Source organism: Arachis duranensis, chromosome 3, assembly GCF_000817695.3.
Source record: "Arachis duranensis cultivar V14167 chromosome 3, aradu.V14167.gnm2.J7QH, whole genome shotgun sequence".
NCBI lineage: Eukaryota > Viridiplantae > Streptophyta > Magnoliopsida > Fabales > Fabaceae > Arachis > Arachis duranensis.
In genome coordinates, this window is record NC_029774.3 from 51,023,844 (window position 1) to 51,033,873 (window position 10,030).

The 10,030-nt window shown below is 38.9% G+C and overlaps 1 long non-coding RNA gene across 1 annotated transcript; it reads left to right on the plus strand.

The window, feature by feature from the left end:
• The first annotated feature begins 7,416 nt into the window (after positions 1–7,416).
• Positions 7,417–8,617, plus strand: LOC127745587 (uncharacterized). The gene is made up of 3 exons (XR_008006723.1): positions 7,417–7,627; positions 8,318–8,391; positions 8,551–8,617. It is a non-coding gene; the product is annotated as an uncharacterized LOC127745587 (long non-coding RNA).
• Positions 8,618–10,030: the final 1,413 nt, after the last annotated feature.

Sequence of the window (10,030 nt, forward strand, 5' to 3'; positions counted from 1 at the left end):
TGTATGTAGTGGTATATATCCCAGTGGTTGAACTGGGGTATCTCCTAGTCTGAACAAACTGTTTGGATATGCTTTAAGTTCTTTTTCTTCTAAGCCGAGTTTATCGAAGGCTGTTTTGAATAAGATGTCGGCAGAACTCCCTTGGTCTATTAAGGTGCGGTGCAGATTGGCGTTTGCCAATATGATGGTGATGACCATGGGATCGTCGTGTCTTGGAATGATGTCGGAGGCATCCTCTTTAGTAAATGTTATTACCGGGATGTTGAGTGCTTCTTCCTTTCCCTCGACATGATATACTTCTTTGAGATATCTTTTGCAAGATGATTTAGAGATCCCTCCTCCTGCGAATCCGCCATGTATCATGTGGGCATGTCTCTCTGGCGTCCGAGGTGATCGTTCGGTTCGTTTGTTATCTTCATCCCTTTGTCTCTTTCTTTGATCCTCATCTCGGGTGGCCAGAAATCGATCTAATTTTCCTTCTCTCACCAACTTTTCTATGATATTTTTTAAGTTGAAGCATTCATTTGTGGAGTGTCCTCGGACTCGATGGTATTCACAATATTCCTTCCGGTTTCCTCCTCCCCTTTTGCCTTTGAGTGGTCGTGCTGGGGGGATTTTTTCCGTATGGCAGACTTCTTTGTATGTCTCGACCAAGGATGCTCTGAGAGGAGTGTAATTATGGTATTTTTTGATTTTCTCCCCTTGTCGATCTTCTTTTCTCTTGGATTCCTTGTCTTTGTCTCGGTAGGAGGCCCCCGATCTTGAGGTTTCCCCTAACCGAGCGTTTTCTTCCATGTTGATATATTTTTCTGCTCGTTCCTGTACTTCGTCTAAGGAGGTCGGGTACTTTTTTGATATAGACTGGCTAAAAGGTCCCTCTCGTAGGCCGTTGATGAGTCCCATGATGGCGGCCTTTGTTGGTAGACTTTATATGTCCATGCACGTTTTGTTGAATCTCTCCATGTAGTTGCGGAGGCTCTCCCGATCTCCTTGTTTGATCCCTAGTAAGCTGGGGTGTGTTTGGCCTTATCTTTCTGAATGGAGAATCTGGCTAGAAATATTTTAGCTAGGTCATCAAAGCTTGAGATGGACTTAGGTGGCAGGTTGTCAAACCATCAGATTGCTGTCTTTGTGAGAGTTGTTGGAAAGGCTTTACAGCGAACAGCATCTGGGGCATCGGTGAGGTACATTCTGCTTCTGAAGTTGCTGAGGTGATGGTTGGGGTCCGTGGTGCCATCATACAGGATCATATCTGGGAGTTTGAAGTCTTTTGGAATTTTGGTTTTCATGATTTCCCTGGTGAACGGGTCTTGCTCTTTGCGTGAATTTTCTTCGAGATTGGCCCGAGGGGCTTTTAATTTAAGGTCGGCTTCCAATTGCTGTAGTTTTTCTTCCAATTCTCGACGTCGCCGCACCTCTCTCTGTAGATCTTTTCCAATTTTTCGTTGTTGTTGGGTTTCTTTTTCAAGTTGTTTTAGGCGGTCTAGGAGCGCTTCTATTGCCCCCGAATTTGGTGAGTCTTTGTCCTTGTTGGTTTCTGGGGTATCTTGCAGCGTGACATCCGCGTTCTTGTGCGGTGTTCTATTTTCCAGATCTGAATCGTGGTCGTTGTCTTGGTGGTCCGCCATTGTGATGGGATGACTTCCAGGTCCCCGGCAATGGCGCCAATGTTCCGGGGTTACCTGAAACTGTAGGTTGATCTCGGACGAGATCTTCTGTGCTGGTCGGAAATGTTGTGTCCGACTTGATGATGGTGGCTGGAGCTGTTGTGTCTGACTTGTTGGACTTCGTGATGGTGCTGATCCTTCGTCCGCAGAGGGTGAGGGTACCTGCAAGGGACTCTGATGCTTAAGTTAGCAAGGGTATTAAGCAGGTATTGAGTAGAATCAGAGTATGAGTTATACCTGGGTGCTTCAGTGTATTTATAATGGTGAGATGTGACCTTCTGTGGATAAGATAAGTCAGTTAACTTATCTTATCTTTATCTTATCTTCAAGTGAGGTCATCTTATCTTCAAGGGAACCGCCTTTCTCTCTGTAGGCTTGGGCCGCCTTAGGATTTGGGGTGTGTTCCTCTATTTGGGCCCTTCTTTGGGCTTTCCTGGTGACTTGGTCGAGCTCTTAAGAAAGAGGTCGGGTTGTCCTGACCTAAAGAGGTCGGTCGCTTTGTCTGTCGAACATCCCGGGTCGGACAACTCGACTCAGGGTATGAACAGTACTATTATTAGTTATTAAATTCCTAGCTTGGCGTTTAACGCCCAAGAGGGAGGAATACTCTGGCGTTTAACGCCAGAATGTCAGCATTCTGGGCGTTTAAACGCCAGCAAGGCAGCATGGAAGTAATTTCAAAATTCACATATTCTCTTTATTCAACTCATCTTCTTCATATTCAATTTCAAACATTCTTTGATTTTTAAACCAAATCTTGTTCAAATACCTCAATTTTAATTTAATTTCAAATTTAACATATTTTCAATTCTTTTCAAATCTTTTTCAAAATTTCATATCCTTTTCAACTTGTTTTCAATATCTTTCAAAATCTTTTCTTATCTTTAAAATTTTTGTTCACATCTTTTATTAAACTTTCAAATCTTTTTCATACTTCTTATTTTATCTTTAAAATTTTTTTATATCTTTTTCAAATCTTTTCTTATCTTTCAAGTTTAACAATTTATCTTTTTCTATCTTTTTCAAATATCTTTATCTTTCTTTAATGCTTATTTTCGAAAATCCCTCCCCCTCCCTATATGTATGTATTTCCGTGCCCCTCTACCTCACTCAACATTTTCGTCCTCTACTTCACTTTTCTTCTTCTTCCTCTCTTACCTTTTGCTCAAAGACGAGTAAATCTTCTAAGTTTGGTGTGGAAGGAGCCATATTCTCTCATTAAGAATTCAATCCCATGGCTCCAAGAAGTGGCAAGACTGCCCCAAAGAACAAGAAAAAAGACAACTCAACAGTTGTTTTCAAACCTGTTCGATTCCTTACCGAGCAACATGAAGAACATTATCATAAGATAATGAGTAAAAGCCCAATAATCCCTAAGGTAGGATTCAAATTAGGAGAAAAAGAATACCCGAAAATTCAAGAGCAAATTCGAAGGAGAGGCTGGGAGATTCTAGCTGATCCTCAGTCTAAAGTTGGATACAACATGATCCATGAATTCTAAGCAAATCTGTGGATAACAGATAAGAAAAAGAAAAATGGAACAACCTTCCATACTTTTTGCACTATGGTCAGGGGGAAGATCATGTACTTTCATCTGGATAGGGTAAGAGAGATCTTCAAATTACTTTTGCAAAAGGATGACTCTGAATCATACAATAGAAGGGTTGTAGCCAAACAAAAGCTGGATCAAGTCCTAGAGGACATATGCTTGCTTGGAACTCAATGGATTGAGAACACAAAAGGGCAGCCATGCCAGTTAAAAAGAGCGAACCTCAAGCCAGTTGCTAGAGGATGGCTAGACTTTATTCGATGTTCTATACTCCCCACAAGTAACCACTCTGAAGTCACCATTACAAGAGCTGTGATGATTCACTGCATCATGATGGTAAATGAAGTAGAAATCCACCAAATAATTCCTCATGAGATTTACAAGTTAGCAAACAGGGTGTCTACTAATGCCATTCTGCCTTATCCAAATCTCATCTTTCGCCTATGCCAAGAGGCCAAGGTCCTGATCCCCTCGGACAACTTTATTCTAGTAGTGAGTCCAACTACCAAGCAGGTAATGGAGAGTTCTAAGATAGAACAAGACCACCCTAAAAGGAAGGCACTCGAGCCTTCCCAAGAGATCCCTCCAATTGAGTATTGGGACCAGTTGAAGGCATCTGTAATACACTTGTAGAGCACTTTTGATCAGCTCAGACAGAAGCAGAAAAGATTAGACTAGCATGATTTGCAAACTGATCAAGGAGCAAGAGAAACAAGGGTGTGAGATGGAGGAGTTGAAGCGCCAAAAGCTCTCCCTTGAAGAGTCCAGCGCCCCTCAAACAAAAGAACCCAGCCCCCCTCAAGTTGAAGGTTGTTGAGTTTCAACTCTGTGCCTATTCTAATTACTGTTTCTCATATTTTTGTTATTTTAATTCCTATGTCTCATATTTAGGTTTACATGAGCACCAAAAGTAATTAAGTTTTACTTATTTGATGTCTTTTATTTTTTTAGGATTACATAAGAATTAGTAGTAATTAATTAATTTTTATTTTCCAACTAGCTATAAATTATTCCTATTATCATCGTTAAACATGAATAAAATAGTAGATTTTTTAGAAGAATTAAAGATGCATAAATTTTCGAGTTTTACAATAAAGAATGATAAATTATTTTGATGTGGTGTCATTGCTTTAGTTTTTTGAATGCATGAATAAACAGTGCATATTTGAAGTTGGAATTTTAGGATGCTGGCTCTTGAAAGAATGAAGAAAAAGGAAAAATATTATTGATGATCTTAAAAATCCAAAATTTGATTCTTGAAGCAAGAAAAAACAACAAAAAAAGGCGAAAATAAAAGAAAAAGAAAGAAAAAGTCATTTAGCTCTTTAAACCAAAAGGCAAGAGAAAAAAGCTAGTAACCCTTTAAAGCAAAAGGCAAGGGTAAAAGGATCCAAGGCTTTGAGCATTAATGATTAGAAGGGCCTGCAAGGAATAAAATCCTGACCTAAGCGGCTCAGCCAAGTTGTCCCTAACCATGTGCTTGTGGCATGAAGGTGTCAAGTGAAAAGCTTGAGACTGAGAGATTAAAGTCGTGATCCAAAGCAAAAAGAGTTTGCTTAAGAACTCTGGACACCTTTATCTGTAGATTCTAGCAAAGATAAATCACAATCTGAAAAAGTTCACCCAGTTAAAGTGTCTGTGGCATTTATGTATCCGGTGGTAATATTAGAAAACAAAGTGCTTAAGGTCACGGCCAAGACTCTGAAAGTTGTGTTCAAGAATAAAAAAGAACTAAACTAGGATAGTCAATAATATTATTTGAATTCTAAGTTTCAAAAGAGACCAACATTCCTGAGTTTCAATGGATGGTGAGATGCTAAAACTATTCAAAAGTAAAAAGCTAAGTCCCGCTCATCTAATTGAAACAGAGCTTCATTGGAAACTCTGAGAATTATTGCATCGTACTCTTCTTTTTATCCTATTTTATTTTTAGTTGCTTGGGGACAAGCAACAGTTTAAGTTTGGTGTTGTGATGAGTGGATATTTTATACGCTTTTTGGCATTATTTTCATATAGTTTTTAGTATATTTTGTTTAGTTTTTATTAAGTTTTTATAGGTTTTAGTGTTAAATTCACATTTTTGGATTCTACTATGAGCTTTTGTGTTTTTGTACAATTTCAAGTAAATTCTGGCTGAAATTGAGCACCTGGAGCAAAAGTCTGATTCAGAGACAGAGAAAGCACTGCAGATGCTGTCTGGATCTGACCTCCTTACACTCGAAAGAGCTTTTCTAGAGCTACAAAAGTCCAAATGGAGCGTTCTCAATGGCTATGGAAATTTGACTTCCAGATCTTTCCAGCAATGTATAATAGTTCATACTTTGCTTCGGATTAGAAGACCCAAAACTGGCATCCAACGCCAGCCTCCTGCCCCCTTCTAGGCGTCCAGCACCAAAGAAGCAGAGCCCAGCGTCCAAACGCCCAGAGAGGACCCCCTAGCCAGCGTTTCACGCCCTAGAGGCATCATAGCATGTGGATCTCATCAAAGTTCAGCCCAAACACTCACCAAGTGGGCCCCAGAAGTGGATTTTAGCACTAAAAAGATTGTTTTACCCTTACTAGTCACTAGTCTAGTATTTAAGGGATTTGATTTATGTTATTCAAACATCTTTTACCATCTTCAGACATTTTACATGTTTTAACATTGTATTTTCTTTTCAGTATGAGTTTCTAAACCTCCTAGGTTGAGGAGAGGAGCCCTGCTGAGTCCTATGAATTAATAAACGTATTACTGTTTCTTCTTCGATCTGTGTTTGATTTAATTCTAAGATGTATACTCATTCTTCAATATGGTGAATAGGATGATCAGTGACAATCAACTCTGTTCATCATACTAGGACCGCGTGCCTAACAAACACCCATGTCTACTTGGGTTCGTGTGAATACGTGACTGGAAAGCGCGAACCGCCAGCTTGATTATACATCTCTCAGACAGCTAATCCATGACTTCATTGGGGATTTCTTGAGACACAATTTCAGCCGATTTCCGAGGAGATTAGGGTCTCTGTGGTAGAGTCTAGAACCTACAGGAGCAGCATTCTCTGATCTGGAAGATTCGACCTTGTTTGTGGCGTTTTGAGTAGGATAGCCAAGAGAATGAACTGCTAGAGCTTCACCCTTGTTTAGATTGGATGACCACAGGCAATGACGTTTGATCTGAAATAGAGGAGATTAATGACCATGGGCAATGGCATTGATCACATATAGCCTGCCATAGAAGAGATCATTCACAAGTAAAGAAGACAGTAATATCAAAGTTAATTCAGGAAGGCAAAGCAACTCCAATCCTTAACCATATCCCTCTTACTGATTCCATTCCAATTCACAAATACAAATTACAAATAGTTTCCTCAATTCAACAATTTTTTATTTCGCCTGACTAAGACCTGCAAGATTACTATAGCTTGCTTCAAACCACAATCTTCGTGGGATCGACCCTGACTCACTCAAATATTACTTGGACGATCCAGTGCACTTGCTGGTACAGCTGTACGAAGTGTGAGGGATTTGTGCACCAACACTCCATTATCAATAATGAGTGAAAGTGCTCCTAGGGCTTGCATGATTATAAAACAAAAAAAAAACAAAAAAAAACCAACAACAACGACAAAATTTTATTCTACTAGGTAAAATCAGCTAATAGATCAAACTTTGCTATTGAGTTCTATCATGTATGTATAATGTCTTCAATAAAATTATTTACATGTAGATTTTTTTAATTATCTCAAGTTACTACAAGAAAAATACCTATTTAGCCACACTTTTTTTAAGCTACATTTGAAAAGCGTAGCCTATTCTTAGAATAGGCTACGCTTTTTTGCATGGTACCCTTTTATAAGAGAAAAGGAAACACTATTGAGGCATCCCTTCAAAAGTGTCTCTTTAGATATTTTAAACATCACTTAAAAAACGTAGCCAAATCTGAAAAGCTATGGATACACTTTATTGACCAAAGGAAGTGCTTTTAAAAAGTAACTCATTTGTTAAGTTTTGGGTGCACTTCAAAAACATCTCCTAATGTATCTAAGACTAAATACAAACACTTAGAGAAATTTTTTTCACCCTTTCACCATATCTCAGAAGGCGTCGTATCCCCCAACCCCTAATCTAATGAACCCCCTTTGTCTCTCTTCTCTGTTCTATCACGTCACTCTCTTTTATGTTCTCTCGTCACTCTCCCACCTTGGCTCGTCGCTCTCATCTCTCGTCTCCGGTCTCTAGCTCACTTCTCTCTCGGTCTCGTACTCACATCTCAGATTTAAGCTCGTTGTTGCCATTTGTGTCGTCACCATCACGCACTCAGTCGCCGCCTTCACTGCGCTCACTGCGCTCACCTCGGGTAGTGGTGGTCTTCGTCTTCTTGTTTCGGCCAGTAGTTCAGTTGGTCAGCTTTCTTCACCATCGGTCCCAGGTGAGTTTCCTTCGGCCCTGTTCTTTATGTCAATTTTGATGTATCTTAGGGTTTCATAGTGAAACTAGAATTTTATGGTGGTGGTGGTTGTTGTTGTATGTGTGTTTTTTTTATTAATTGTCGAAGCTGAATACTAGGGATTTGGAAATTGGAATGGTACTTCTTCACAGTTGGTTCAATGGAATTTGAGAGGTTTGGGGTTCTGATTTAGGGTTTTTATTTGGGGGTTTTAGCTACTGGATATGCCACTAGGAATTGGGGATTTTAGCTTCAGAACGATCCACCTAAATTACATTCTCGCTTGATGTAACAACACTTCATTTTTCTCTTCCTTTTCAATTTTATTTCTACTACATTTTCCTACTTAATTTTGTTGCTTAACTTGAAGTTCGCTTATGGATAGTTCTTTGCATTGTTCATACTCTGATTCTTCTGTAATTTACTTAATCTGAGCTGATTCTAATTGTAGAAACTTTCAATTTGGTTTGTATAAGTTGCACAATCTTGTTTTAGACGTCCTATCCAAAATGTTTAGTGGTCAAATCATGACTGAAACAAACTACTGATCCATGACTATTAGATTTGCGTGGAATGCAATTTGGTGTTGAAGTTCCAAAGTAACCTATTTATAGGAACTTGAGGTTTTTGTTTAATTATATTCGAGTCCCTTTTTTTGCCCTAATTTTGTAGGACGAGCAACCGGAGGTGCAATGACCTGGAGTGTGGGTGTCAACTGAGAGAGGTGCAACAGATAGTCCAATAAGGTGCTGTTGTTTATGCTTCCATTTTTCTTTTATGGATATGTTATGAACTTGTGTTGTTATTGTTCTTAAACACTTCATGCATTTCAGCCTTTTTTTCGAATTACAAATATGCAATGCATGGCTGCTTAGTAATTATCATGTACTGGCCTCCTTTTGTAGAGTATAGCGATGTTTCTGCATACCGATTATCTCTATCAGAGGTTACGAAAGCTCTCAATTAGCTGGTATTCTGCTTTTGGGCTAACACTTAGATCTGTTTGTTAGATGATTTTCATTTTCTTTTTAATTATAAATTTCTTACTGCTAATACGAAAATAATGTAGAACATCCTTACCCAAGAGGGGAAGGAAATGGCATCGGTGCTTTACACATATTGCAGTTGTGTCAAAACCCTTCCGTAGGTGAATTTTCTCTTTAGTTACATCTAGTTGTTATTCTGCAAGTGAAAAAAATTCGCACTACTTAATTGATAGCTTTACATAATGCAGCATGATGTTTTACGCATAGCTATTTTCTATATCACTTTTGGTTTATTGATAACATTAACTATTAAACTTCTGGAGGGGAGGTACATTTTAAAGTTTTTCATTTCCATACATATATACTGTCTCTTGTAATTTATACATTTTGCCATAATGGGGCAGCTTCCTGATTCGATGAAGCAAAGTCAAGCTGATTTATATTTAGAAACATATCAAGTTCTGGACTTGGAAATGAGTCCTTTACGTGAAATTCAGCGATGGCAAGCATCAGCTTCATCAAAGGTATGAGATGTTGGTCACTTGTTGAATGGACCTGATAAACCCATATTTTACGATTTATCTTGTGCTTAATTGAGTGGATTTTATCAACTCTTCACCCACTTATTCATACTATTTGCATGGTTTTGTATTTGCCTTCCTAATTATGTGCTTTGATTGAAAACATGCTTCTTTGACTTTAATTTTATTAATATTAATTCTCCTTTTATACCATTAGATGCCTTGATATGTGTGTTAAGTGTTTTCAGAGATTACAAGGCAGGAATGGCTCGGAGGATGGAAAGGAAGCATGCAAAAGTGAAAGGAATACAAGAAGTTGGAGAAACTGCTAAGCTGTCCAGGCTGACCTCTTTGCACTCAAACAACGATAACTTTAGCTACAAAGGTCTAAACGACGCGGTTCCAGTTGCGTTGGAAAGCTAACGTCCGGGGCTTCGATTTGATATATAATATGCCATAGTGGCCCTGACGCTAGGCGACGCGACCGCGTGCTCCATGCGGCCACATCGCAAGTGACGGAAATCAGCGAAGTTAAATTCGCAACCAGCGAATTCTAGGCTGTTTCTGACCCAGTTCTCGGCCCAGAAAACACAGATTAGAGGCTATAAAGTGGGGGAATGCATCCATTCATTATCATGCACTCATAATCCACTTTCCATGATTTAGATTTAGTTTTGAGAGAGGGTCTCTCCTCTCTCCCTTAGGATTAGGATTAGAAATTAGGATTTTTAGAAACTAGGATTTAGGACTTCTCTTAGTTTTTAAGAGTGACTCTCGATTCAGGTTCAATGTTCCTTTTTATTTATTTTTCCAATTAAATTTATGAACTCTTCCATGTTACAGATTACTCTTTTAAATTAATGCTATTTGAGATATTT